Consider the following 15,045-nt stretch of genomic DNA (forward strand, 5'->3'; position numbering starts at 1 on the left):
ATATGTCTTAGGATTATTTTATTAATTAAACATACAGAGTGGTGAATGTGTTACTAATTAGTAGGGATGAGCAAATCGGACCGCCCGGACGAAATCGGATCGATGGTCCAGTTCCCGGTTCTAAAGGGTGGCGGTTCGATTCTCGATTCTCGAAATTGGAATCGGTGGTCAAGCAGTCCGGTTCCCGGGCCCAAGGGTACTGGACCGGTTGATTTTATTTTATTTTTTAATTTTTTAAAAGTAACCCTAAATCTAATGATTAGGGTTACTTGTGGGCCATGAAAATTTTAATTTTTCATTTGGGATAAGATGTTGCCCGCTTTGAAGCAACTCCAGTTGTGAAATACCGTGATCGAGCTCCTGGCAAAACTTCAAGCTCCTCCTTTGCGTGTGCATTTAAATCGGCAAGAGTATCGCAGCATCTTCGGGACAATCTAAAAAACAATCCGTGTTGGGTCGGGTATAGCTTATTGTGAACATCTAAATCAATCTGTTTGTATGGGAAGAAATGAAATTTATAATTAATTACCGGTTTCATTGGACCGTCCAGGACCGGATCGGACTACCAGTCCGGTTCCCGATTCTTGTGGGGAACCGAATCGAACCGAGGATCGCTTATCCCTACTAATTAGACATTTTTCATCTAATGAAATATTTCAAAGAAGTTCATAATAATGGAGCATACTCCACCGGCATGTACCAAATACCGGTCCTCAATCCTAAGTTATCTGAATTGATGCCGACTGAATTAGTTCTAAGATGGGTCAAGTACCCTGCCTATTCTGAAACATGCGCACACCTAACTGTAACCACTACCTACATAATTTGTTTTGAGAGCTTGTATCCCATATCGAGATTGGTGATGATGCTAACCCTATCTACAAATCAGCACAGGATCCATCCCGGCAAGATTGACCCTAGCCATCGTCACTAATGTGTGGATACGTTCACCACTACAAGGTGCCACGGACTCACGTGAATCTTGTTATAGGCCGTTGTGTTTGTGCCCGCGCTACATTGTGTTTGCTGCGCTCTCCATGCAACAGAGTCGCTGTGGGCGCATTGCTTGAGCATGATCGCTTATGCCGATATGGATCCTTGGCAACATTCGCCGATTGTGCCTCGACGGCTATGTGAAGGTCACAATCCTCGCCCGAATTTGTGGTGGAGGCGACCCTTTCATCCTTCTCGTCCCTCTCTCTCTGTCACGATTTATATGCTTAGAATTAGAGATGGCCACCGTATCGGCTTTGTCTGATCTCGCTCGGGTGTGAGATGTAGCTGTCTAGGTCCGTAAAGGCACTTGCGATTGCGGTTGCGATCATATTGTCACAGACTTGTGATTGTTATCGCAAGCAATGTGATTTGTCCTGTGCATATCCTGTCAATCCACGCGATCTTGCCTAGTGCCACGTAAATTTTCTTCTTGGAAGAGCAGCGGAGATCGCTTGACCTTCACCTGGCTTGGCGGGGGACGTTGTCCTCTCATAGTGCTTGGGTGGCTCGGCAGTCGGTATCGGCAATCACTACAAAAAAACAAGGTTTTAGCCACGAAATTTGCAACGTAAATTTGGGAAAAATTCGTGGCAAATCGATTTTGCCACGACATTTGCAACGAAAAATATTTCGTTTCGAATCAGGCGTCGCAAATTTTGCCACGACAATTTTTACGTTTCATTGCAAATTTGCCACGAATTTTGCAACGAAACCGTATTCGTCGGCAATTTGCAATGAAAGCATGTTCGTGGTACATCCGCCACGAAATAAATCTTCGTGGCAAATTTGTGACGACCATTTTATTTCATGGGAAATTTACGACGAGACAATTTTCGTCGTACATTTGCGACGACCACTTATTTCGTGGCATATTTACGACGATAATGGTCATGGCAAATTTGCGACGAAATATTGTTCGTTGTAAATTTGCAACGAAGATGTATTTCGTGGCGGGTTTGCGACGGGCATAGTTTCGTGGCAAATTTCCCACAAATATTTATTTCGTGGCAAATTTTGCGACGGTCATAGTTTCGTGGCAAATTTCCCACGAATATTTATTTCGTGGTAGATTTGCGACGATCATAGTTTCGTGGCAAATTTCCCACGAAATATTTATTTCGTGGCGGATTTGCGACGGACATGGTTTTGTCGCCAATGCGCGACGAATATTCTTTTCGTGGCAACTACAAAAAAAAAAAATTTTAGTACTTATGTTGCAACGAATCCATATTTCGTCACTAAAACGGCGTCGCAAAATTTGCGACAGAAATTTTGTATTCGTGGCAAATTTGCGACGGACATGGTTTTGTCACCTTTTTTTTTAGGCCATTTTATTATTTATATACATTAGCGACGGCAACATTAGGAAATTTAGCGACAAATATTTTTTTTGCCACGAACATTTTTGGAATTGTGAATAATACATTCAAACCACAAAGCACTTGGCATTTCAATTCGGCATACACATTTAGACCATCTAAGGGTTGTGAATCCCTCAGAGGAATTGGGGAATCAAATGCTCGGACCAACGGCTTCATTCCCTACGTACTACCTACGTACAACTTGCAATCTAGGGGTTCAATCTACCGGAAGCAACAAGACAACGAAACAAAGCCCATTGATCAAAGAGTTCACACCGCCCTGGACCTGAAAATTCTAGGCACAAGTTCTTGCTTTCAATGGAGAAACTTCAATTCCATTGTCTAGTCAATGCCAACTCGCACGGAAGGAAATCATTCAAACTTTCTCAGATTTGGGCCAATAGCTACCTGGAGAAATATGGTCACATATGCTGGTCGAACCAGCCGAAATCGCAAAGCGTAGGCTATTGCCATCTCTTGACCTGTCACAATGGAAAAAAAGCAAGTATTAGACAAGGAGGTTACAATAATCGGGAAGCTTAGTCTCCACCGTATACATGGGCATGTTGTGAACTTGTATTTCTATATTCTTCTTTAGTCCAATCGTAAATCACCAGCAAGGGTAACATTCAAGCCAAGCCATGAAGATTGAAGTTGAACAACTTCCTCGGTGATTTCACAAGCTAAGAAAAGCATCGGGAACATAATTATCCACGGTCAAACAAATGTGTGGTCATTGAGATGGGAACCTTCACATGTCATAGTCAAAAGACATTGCCTTTATGATTGGCTCTAGTGAGGCATAATAAGGCAAGATTAAAATAAAACTAAAAGATGATCTCATTGTATACGTCGTCGAGGCTATTATACTAGACAGAGCATACCAAATCCAATCCCATAATATGGACATTTCTCAATCTATGTCGACAGTGATACTAACAACATAGTTATTCTCTATGAACACTTCTTTATCCCAGGAAAAGCCTCGATGTACTATGATATGTCGACTCAAACCGTAGCAATATCTTACTTTTTACTCATTCATCCCACCCTTTGCAGCAGTCTCACTCCCCCCAATATAAGACAACAAACAAGTCAGACCAAACAACCACCAAATAATTCCAAGAACACAGAAGCTAATAAAGAAGGAGAGTTTGCAAAAGCTCGCACAAATATGCAGATTTATTTGAGCAACTGTTAAGCCCACAAAAACAAATGGGAAAGGAACATAGTAGCAGCAACAAAAGCAATATGCAAAATCTTTTGATGCAATGATCACCGCAATCGTTATTACCTTGGTTAATGATCATACCATGTCTTCGTCTCCACCTCCTCCACCTTCTTGTTTAATCATTGGTATTACGTCTAACTAATTCTGCAGCAGGAGCATCATCAGCAATCCCATCCTCATTGTCTCGCCCAGAATTTTGTCCATCACCTATTTCACGGAATCGTTCCATGAGAAATTTTATCTGAGACTGCGTTTGAAGCTCGAAGGATCTATGACGGTCCATCATTTCTTTCATCTGCTCATCTTTCTCAGCAAGCCGATCTTTGACCTCCTTAATCTCTTCATCCTTTTGTACAAGTAAATGTCTCGGTTGGGCCATTTCCTCCTCCCTTTGGGTCCTCCGTCCACCAACCGCACTAGAGCATGAACTTGAAGCGGCCTTTCCCGTGCAAATCCTTGTCATGGAGCCCAAGCCATATGTTCTTCCACCCATTGCCTCAACCCACACCGCCTGTTCGTTAGCTACTGGAAGTCCATCCGCACTCCCACCATCACCTCCACCGGCCGTGCTCATTAGCTCATCAAAATTTTCCTACATCAATAAAATAGATATGAAAATAAAATAACTTTATATATCTAACTACCATAAACATGAAAAGTTTATAACGTTACACACTCTGACAGATTTCGCTCGGTCGCTAGCCCATGTCTTATCTTTTTTTTGAAAAGTTCATTCAAACAAAGCTGCGTAGGACGGCGCCACCCCCAATTCACGTGTCTACAAAATTAAAACACAAATGAGCAATTAAATTAAATTAACTTACCACATATTTAACATAACTTACCATCCTTTCTCTATGATCCGCAACATCGATGGAGCCCCCAGCATACGTCGCAGACGCTTGAGCGTAAGAAGAAGCTCGATTCCTCTTATTCTGTTCACTCCTTTGCTTAATTTTTTCACTATCCCAGGTTATCTTTATTGCCTCCCAATTGTCGCTGGGGACAAAAGGTGGCCTTTTCTTGGCCGTCTTTGCTCTATGTATCACTTGGCGAATGTGATCACCGACTTTTTTATTAAAAACTCTACGAATTTGCCCGACATGCTCTTCATCCCAGCCGTACTTTCGCTGTAATCAATGGAAAAACAACTGATTTCATTTATGCTTAACCTAGTTTGTGAGAAAACAGAAGAACAAAACTCACCTTGAACTCGTTCCACCACAAATCTGTCACTTGTGTTGGAGCGGCAGTATAAGTAGTTAACGACCCCTTCCAATGATTATTCACAATTTGATTAAGTTCGCGCACCACCTCCACACTATCTTTGAATCTGCAATGTCACTCAGTTCACATCCATATCCGAAACCAAACGAAGGGATGACCTAAATATTACATTTAGGTTAAAAAAAAAAGTACTTACGAATCTCCACACGACTCTATCTGTTTACGCGTATTTTCTTGAGGTGTGCTTCCCTCATCATTCGAGGCTCCAACCGAAGAAGGTGGAACAGAAGCACATGGAACTGAAGTACGTTCAGGTCGGATGGGTCCATCAGTGTGTAGTGGTACGGGGTTAGATGAAAGGGCCGAGGACGAGCTAGGGGAAAGTGCTGGGGACGAGCTAGGGGAAAGGGCTGGGGAAGAGCCGAGGGAAAGAGCCGGGGACGAGCCAGGGCAAGGCAAATGGGAATATAAATGGCCTGGTCTTCCTTGTGAAGATGCACCATGGATGTTCTGGGAACGGGAAGGCCCCGGTCTTCCTTTTGATGATGCACCATGGATGTGGCCTCCACGCTTATACCGACATAAAAAAAAAAACTATTAGACAAATATTAGCATAAATAAGAACATGTATTAGGGACGCATAATTATGAAGCTTACCATTTTGTCTCGATTCTGGCTACTAAATGAAGACAAGAATTAGGCAAGAAAGAATTCTGATTGTATTCGCAAACAAGTTCCCGAGAGCTACACCGAAGATGGCTTTGCAATCGTCTCAAGATAAGAATACTTGTTGAGTAAAAATAAGCAACGGAATGCAAGAGTCGATATGATATAAACAACTCTAACGGATGGTCTTTCTTTCTCTTTTCTTTGGCTCTTTTATTTATGTTTTTACTCATCAATCACTACTCATTTCATTTAATTGGAGGAAACCTTGCAAGCAATAAACGTGAACTATCAGAATTAAAAATAACCACCTCAATTGACAAGCGAAGAAGCAATCGAAAAAAGAATTCAGCAATGATACTAACATGACAAAACACAAATGCGGAGAAGCATAAGCAACATTTTCATGAAATGGAAGCAAAGAAAGGAATGCTTTTTCCATAACATTGAAAGCTACACTATATATAATGGCTGCCGGCAGATGATTAGGTGTCAAAAAGATGTTCTGTTCCATCATATTTTAACGTTCTCAGTATATTTTTATAGCAGCACCAACTAGGTAATGGATATTGTAAAGAAAACCATCCTATGTACATTAAGAAGGTGTATAAATTCCATTGATAGCGAATTTGTAAGCAAAGCTGTCATTAATATCATATCTAATAATGTATGAACATATGCATGCTACGGGAAATGAAAGTAGAATATAACTTAGCAGCACATATACCTTGGGCTTCGGATCTTTGTTATCAGCAAGTACCCAACATTTACCACTTTCTAGGACAGAAGGCTCATCTTTTGAATCAGTAGACACCGTTTCATACCCCTCGATGGCAACCAATCTTCTGACCAAGTAGTTATTTGATTGTTCGAGATCCTTCAAAACTAGAACATCTCCTACAAAAACATGGCTGCAGAAGGTGTAGTAAGAATACATGCGGTGACCATATGCACCTAGGTAAAGGCCACAGGCATTTCAAGATTAGTTTTCATTGGAACAATGTGTTCCCACAAACTAGGTAAAGGCAATTTGAGAATGTCATCATGAAATGGAACACAAATCTTTCATGTTAGCAAAAAGCTCAGCATAAGCATATGCCATTGCTTGTGGAAAATAGGCCTATGTCAATAGCATCAAACAACATCACACGACTTTATGCGGGGACCATACTCTGTTGCTATCACTAGTCGTTCAACTTATCAAAATTTTAGTGGTTGGGACGCATGAAAAGACATAAATATTGAGCACATTCTGCATCCGTCAAATCTCCCTATCGAACAAAGACTTAGCACTCTAATGGTAGCAAAACCTTAGCCCATGTTTCCTCATATGACAATTTGCATTTTGGCATACGAGCAAAGAGATATGTATAAACATGAATCACCAACAAATCTATTTATCTCTTCCCTACTCTTCTATTTGCCAAGTAAACCGAAAGAAGGAACAATAGAGAGACATCTCTATAAATAGGTGAATGTCTTCACATCTAGGATTGTAAGTTAAGAGAAAAACTGTGCATGTAATTTTGATTAGACACCATAACCTATCTATTTTTCTAGCCTAGGCAAGATTTATAGTGAAAAGTCAATCCAATTGGCACACTAACCGATCCCTCCCTAACACCCTATCGAAGTAAAGATTTACTATTTCACATAGTATGAGTGAGCAATTACCTCTAATTCAGCCATCCAATGTCTTTAAAGCAGAGAAACAATAATAGTCTCAGCAACATTGGCTTTGCAATACGTTCCGATCAAACCCCTATAATATAAGAAAATTTATTCGGATTTCAGCAAGTCCGCTAGGTGCAAGCACAGACAATATACCGAGAAAAGATATCTTTTGAAACAAACTAAGTACCACATCTCAATCGGACAAACAAAAATTAACAAAAGGAGGAAGTAGCTTTATATCTATTTCAAGGAAGTACCTCTAACAACTACAAAGAAAAGCCATAAATCATTAGCGTAAACAATAATAACTTTCGATCCAACGCAACCTTCCTTACACCGTAAACTTCCATTGTGCTATTTATCCCACCACTAACAATCATAAATTCAACCTGTTTCGAGACGTAACCCGGACTACACCAAAGAATAGGGTGATCTGCAAAACCAAATTTGAGACATACGAGAAACAAAAACAATAAAAGGAGACAAAGAACACTCATCCTCACGGTAAAGAAACAAAAATACCCTACAAAATATATTTTCAAATTTGTGAATGAACCAATTCTACAAAAACTACACACATTTTGGAGTGAATTGGAGATAATTACCTTTCGAAAATCCTGAGTTGGGCAATGGAACTCGAAGAACGTTTCAGAGAGAGAGAAAAGAAGGGATGGGGCGGCGGCGGCAGAGGCAAAGGACGAGGGGGAGGCGGATGAAAGCTCTCTTCTAGGGCATGGCCGTAATCAATTTGGGAAGGAGAGACCTACGGGGGAGGGCTGAGGCGACGGCGGATACGCTCGTCGGACCTTTTTGCTATGGCGTTGGAGAGACCTGCAGTTATCGTAGGAGGGATGAGGCGACGGCGGAGGAGGCGTCCGTCGGACCCGCTAGGGCGTGTTGATTTGGGAGGGAGAGACCGAAGGCGTCGTGAGATAGGAGAGAGATGGTCGAGATAGGGGGGAGAGAGAGAGAGAGAGAGACGCCCGTGCGTTTCAAAAAATTTTGGCTAGTTTCACCATACGGTGGTGTCAATCTTGATTTTCGAGAATCCCGTGTCCGTCACAATAATGCTTGGCTACTCGTTAACCGTCCTTCGAGTTGTGCTCTATAGTGAAGCCAAAAAAAGGAGCAAATCATAATTATCAAGGAAGAATTAACAGACTTATATTTTAGTGGAGGCAAGTTGGGTTTGTGCTAGCAAGTGGTGAAGGTGTCGCCTATCATTCTATTCCACTCTCCTCCCTTGGAAGCCTGGAGATTGTTTCCACTATGTTACCAACAATTAGACAAGATTAGTCCAAAGTAGAAAATTCAATAAGTGAATGATTTGTCATATATTTTTGGTTTTTGGGATTGGGGGATACATCATTTTGTTTTATATTCTTTTATAGAAGTTGTAGAATTGAGTGTCAACACAGCCAATCTATTATTGACATTTCTTACATAAAATTCAAAACATATTTAACAATAATGATAAAGAAAAATGTGGTGATAGTCCAAGTCATTGTCCTCTCTCTCCAAGCGATATATTTTGTTTTGCTAGGCATGAATAAATTAATTGCTGCAAGAAACAATTCGTAAAGTGTCACAAAAAACCTAATCTCCATCTTCATCTTCACCTTCGTCTTCGTCCTCATCCTCATCTTCATCCTCATCTTCATCTTCGTCTTCTTCAGCAGTATCATATTCATCATATGTCTCAAAATTAGATTCTTCGATGCCTTCTACGTTTGATTCGCGAATTTCATTTGGATCTACATCTATCACAGCTCCGGATGGATCTCGTAAAGTCAGAATGTTATATTCCTCAACTTCAACCGTATTACAAACTTCCTCCTGTTGATACGCTGTATCCTTCCAGTGTTCCTCGACTTTTCCTCGTGCTTTGGTTTTACATACAGCCCACCAATCAGCTTTGTCGCGTTTCAAACTAGGATACGATGCATAATATACTTGAATTGCTTGTTGTGCCAAGATAAATGGTTCATATTTCATATACTTTTTTTTGTGATTTATTTCAACTAAATTAAACTTCGTATGCACCTTCATTCCTCTGTCAGGGTCAAACCATGTGCACTTAAATAACACAACCCGCATTAGTGGTCCAGGATACTCTATCTCTATGATTTCATCTAACAAGCCATAAAAATCATCTTTCGCACTACCACTATTGGATGACCCAACACACACACCACTGTTCATTGTTGCTTTTCCCATTCCGTACTCTCGAGTGTGAAAATTGTACCCATTTATGAAATATACTGGCCAAGTTCGTACCGTTCTTTTTGGACCCCATGACAGATGATATATCAATCTTTGCTCTTCGACTTGATCATCAATACCGTGAACCCGATGTCGCACCCGCAAAGTCAATAATATATTTTTAATTAATAAATTATAAAATATTAATAACTTATTTTTCATCCAAAGACAACTTACATATGTTTGCAACCATGCCGCAAATCGTTCATCACATACACGGTCAAAATCATTTGGTTGTAGTCCAGACATTGAAGCTTGAAAAATCCCATTAACAAATACCAATTATATATTAGCAAATGTTCGACACAAATATATATATATGCAAAAGTACACTTACTCGAAATATGGCTCGACTTCTGGACAATTCAGCAAAATATATGTATGAGCTGCATACAATTCATCGTCCGTTAAATAACGAAAATTACATGCGCCGCTTGGTCGACCAAGATAATTGAAAATAGAGAATGATTTGCAATTGAGGTCAATGGGCCCCTCATCATTTCTTCCTGCTCTCCATCTCTTGCACTATACGTGCGACTCAAAATAGTATGATGCAAATGTTGTCACTTCTTCCATAAGATATGCATTGCAAATTGAAGCTTCAACACATGCCTTGTTCTTCGCTTTTCTCTTCAAATGATATAAGAACCTGGTTACAATAAAAAAAAAAGTTCATGAGAACATAATATGTAGTACACTAACTTCAAATTTATTTAAAAAAAATATTTTACCTCTCAAACGAATACATCCAACGAAATTGGACGGGACCTCCAACTCTGGCCTCATAAGGCAAATGAACTAAAAGATGCTCCATTGAATCAAAAAACGATGGAGGGAATATCCTTTCTAAGTTGCAAAGAATTATTGGAATATCACCTTCTAACTTCTCCATGTGTGATGTTTTTAACACCGTTGAGCAAATATCGTGAAGAAAATTACTTAACTCTGTTATGGCGCCCCATATAAAGTTCGGTAGAAGTTCCTTGAAAGCTATTGGCACTAGTCTTTCCATAAATATGTGGCAGTCATGACTCTTCGGACTTGTCAACTTGCATTCATTCAAATCAACACATCTCCCAAGGTTCGAAGCATATCCATCGAGAAATTGCACTGATTTCAACCACCGACAAACAACCCGTTTTCGCTCCTTGTCCAATGTATAAATTGTTTTTGGTTTTGGTCCCCTACTACTTGCATCCACATCTAGTGCCGGCCGATCACAAATAACTCTCATATCTTTTATCGCATTCAGGTTGTCTTTCGTTTTTCCAGTGACGTCCATCACGGTATTGATGACATTATCGAAAACATTCTTTTCTATGTGTATGACATCAAGATTATGACGAATAAGATGGGTCTTCCAATATGGTAGATCCCAAAATATACTGCGCTTAGTTCACTTATGTGTGCTTCCATATGCAATGGTCATGTTATGGGGGTTTTCAACAACAATCGGAAAGCCATACACTCGTTCCCAAATTTGTTCACCAATCAACCTCAATGGTGGGGATGTTTTTTCACTCCTATTCTTGGTAAACTCTTTTTTATTCTTTCGAAATGTATGATTCATCGATAAAAATTGTTTGTGACAGTCAAAATAGCTAGCATTCTTACCGTATTTTAATCCGAATGACTTTGACCTCTCCATACATATGGGACATCCTAGGATCCCAGCTGTACTCCATCCGGATAACATCCCATAAGCTGGAAAATCATTTATCGTCCAAAGAAGTGCAGCCTTCATTACAAATGTCTGATCTGTTGAAACATCATACGTAGGAACGCCTCCATCCCATAACTGTCGTAACCTCGCAATCAATGGTTGCATATATACATCTATCGGTTTTTTTGGATTTTGCGGGCCAGGCACGATCAATATCAAAAACATATAAGGCATCTTCATACACATACCAGGTGGCAGATTGTATGGAGTTAAGATAACTGGCCAACATGAATAATTTTTTCCCGATTTCCCAAAAGGGGCAAATCCATCAGCACAAAGACCTAACCCGATATTTCGAGGCTCCATCGCAAACTCGGGGTATGTTCTATCAAAATGTTTCCAAGCTTTCGCATCTGAAGGATGACATATCGGACCCTCCTCGGTTTCATGAGTTGCATGCTAAGTCATGTGTCTAGCAGTGGCTTGAGATTGATAAAACCTTTGCAACTCGGGAATTAAGGGCAAATAAAATAATTGCTTGCATGGTCTACGCTTCTAATTATGACCTCGCCTCATACTAATCTTGTATCTCGACTGGCCACAGAATTTGCAAGATTCGGCATTTTCATCATCCCCCCAGTATAACATACAACCCCCACTACATACATCAATCCTTATAACTGGAAGACCTAAGTCATTCACTAGCTTTTTCATTTTGTACAAATCACTTGGCATGATATTATCACGAGGCATTACTTCCCGCATTACATTAATGAAAGAGTTGAAGCAATCCTCGGACACATTATGCTCTGCCTTGATGTTTAACATTCTCGTCGTTGCTGATAACTTAGTGTGTTTGTCACAACCTGCCCACAAAGGTTCATTTGCGGCTTCCAACACTTCTCCGAACCGATTAGATGTAAAATTTTCATTGTGCACATTCTCATCAAAATCTATCACTCCCGCATCATCAAATTGTGATGCATAGCTAGTGCCCACTTGTTCAAATGTGGGAACAAAACTAGAACCGGCATGGTTTGATTCGAAAGCAAAATTCTGACCGGTTGCATCAATCACCATCCTCTGATACGGGTTCAATTGATTATAATAACCACATTCATCCCCAACCGAAAATTGATCACTTGTTCTATATCCTTCATCGGATATAAATTATTCACCATGGCAAGTCCAGTTATAATAGTTCGGAGTGAACCCAAATCTAATAAGATGTTCTCTAACTCTATCAAAATCATGAAAATTGCTATTTCTACACCCTTTACAAGGACATCTTAACTTATTTCCATCCCTTGAATCAAATTGACTGTTAGCAAATTCCAGAACCTGTTCCAACCCAATGCAAAACTCATTGGTCAATCCTCGACGTTCGGGTAAGTTCCTATTATACATCCAAGCCCTCTCTCTTTGCATTGTGTCTGTTAAAAAACATTAAAAATTATTTTAAAATATTAAAATACCATGTATACTATTTAATATTCTCAATTAAATTCGAAAAATTGCAAAAACTAAAATGCACTAAGCTAGAATTTGCGATGAAACAGAATTTCGTCGCAAAAAATTGCGATGAAAGAAGATATCATTGCTATTTTTTTGCGACGAAATCCCTTTTCGTCGCAGATCTTGCGACGACGAAAATCCAGATTTTGTTGCAAAACAATGACGACGAGACTCGATTTTCGTCGCACCCTTTGTGACCAAGGAACCCTTTTCGTTGCTAACTCTCACCGCGAGCCCGAGATCCTTCATGAACGTTTTTGCAAAAAAATATGCAAATATTATCGCTAATCTTGCTAATCTACACATACACCTTGACTTATGAGCACAGCTTTACTTCGAAATTAATAAGTTACAATGTCAACAAGGCTTACTGAATTTCAGTCTGAATATTTTGCAATTTGATGAAAATCACAAGATTCACCTGTATTGCGAAATTTGCAAAAGGACGTGTACCTAAAAAAAGAAAAAAATAATAATCAACATTCATGAAGTTTATGGCATTTGATAGAAAAAATAATGAACTAAAATAATAATTTATTCTATGATTACTTATCATAAGACACAAATAAAAATGGAGAAGGGAGAAGATAGAAGGCACAATAGAAAGACGAGGAGAGGGCGGAGAGAGAGAAGAGGTAAAGAGATTTTAAAGAGGGAATCTTTAATGAGCCATGAAATTACCCACAAAAAAATGTCATTGCAAACTGTCGGTGGAATTTTGTGATGAATTTTAGCCACGACAACGTTTGTGGCAAACAAATTTGCGACGAAAGATTTCTCATGGCAAATTTTGCCACGAATCTCTATTTTTGTTGCAAAACAATTGCGACAAAAATACCATTTCATCCCAACATAAGGAAACGAAACCTGATTTATCTCCATTTGCGATGGAAAATTTCTTTTGTGGCAAATTTTGCGACGAAAACTTTTTCTTTCGTAGCAAATTTTGCGACAACACTTTCCCTTCGTGGCAAATAATTGCGACGAAAGAAGATATCGTCGCTGTTTTTTTGCGACAAAATCCCTTTTCGTCGCAGATCTTGCGACTACAAAAATCCAGATTTTGTCGCAAAACAATGACGACGAGACTCGATTTTCGTCGCACCCTTTGCGACCAAGGAACCCTTTTCGTTGCTAACTCTCACCGCGAACCCGAGATCCTTCATGAATGTTTTTGCAAAAAAATATGCAAATATTATCGCTAATCTTGCTAATCTACACATACACCTTGACTTATGAGCACAGCTTTACTTGGAAATTGATAATTTACAATGTCAACAAGGCTTACCGAATTTCGATCTGAATATTTTGCAATTTGATGAAAATCACAAGATTCACCCGTATTGCGAAATCCGCAAAAGGACGTGTACCTAAAAAAAGAAAAAATAATAATCAACATTCATAAAGCTTATGGCATTTGATAGAAAAAATGATGAACTAAAATAATAATTTATTCTACGATTACTTACCATAAGACACAAATAAAAATGGAGAAGGGAGAAGATAGAAGGCACAATAGAAAGACGAGGAGAGGGCGGAGAGAGAGAAGAGGTAAAGAGATTTTAAAGAGGGAATCTTTAATCAGCCACGAAATTACCCACGAAAAAATGTCATTGCAAACTGTCGGTGGAATTTTGCGACGAATTTTAGCCACGACAATGTTTGTGGCAAACAAATTTGCGACGAAGAACCAATATTCGTGGTCATATTGCGACGAATACAGCGTTCATTGCAAATTTTGCGTTAAAAATATCTTATGTTAAATATTGCGACAAAACAATGATCGTGGCAACTATTCCGACAAAAAGAAATGTTTGTACCAAACTTTGCCACAAAAAAGTCTTCGTCGCAAAACATGCGACGACCACAAATATTTCGTTGCAAACTAGACGCTAGAATTTTGCGATGAAATAAAGCCATCGTTGCAAATTTTACGACTACAAATATTTTCGTGGTCATATTGCGACGAAAGATGTCTCATGGAAAATTTTGCCACGAATCTCTATTTTCGTTGCAAAATAATTGCGACGAAAATACCATTTCGTCACAATGTAAGGAAACGAAACCTGATTTGTCTCCATTTGCGACGAAAAATTTCTTTTGTGGCAAATTTTGCAACGAAAATAGAGATTCGTGGCAAAATTTGCCATGAGACATCTTTCGTCGCAATATGACCACGAAAATATTTGTGGTCGTAAAATTTGCAACGAAAATTTCTACTCGTGGCAAATTTTGCGACGAAAATTTCTTTTCGTGGCAAATGTTGTGACGAAACTTTGCTTTGGTAGCAAATTTTGCGACGAAGTTTTTTTTCATTGCAAATTTGCGATGAAATTGTTTTGTCGCAAGATTTGTCGCAAATTAGCGATGAAATTGTTTTTCGTCGCAATTTACGTCGCAAATTGGCCACGAAATGTTTCCGTCGCAAATATTTCGTGGCAAAAGCCCTG

The sequence above is a fragment of the Rhodamnia argentea genome, chromosome 10, assembly GCF_020921035.1.
Source record: "Rhodamnia argentea isolate NSW1041297 chromosome 10, ASM2092103v1, whole genome shotgun sequence".
NCBI classification, from domain to species: domain Eukaryota; kingdom Viridiplantae; phylum Streptophyta; class Magnoliopsida; order Myrtales; family Myrtaceae; genus Rhodamnia; species Rhodamnia argentea.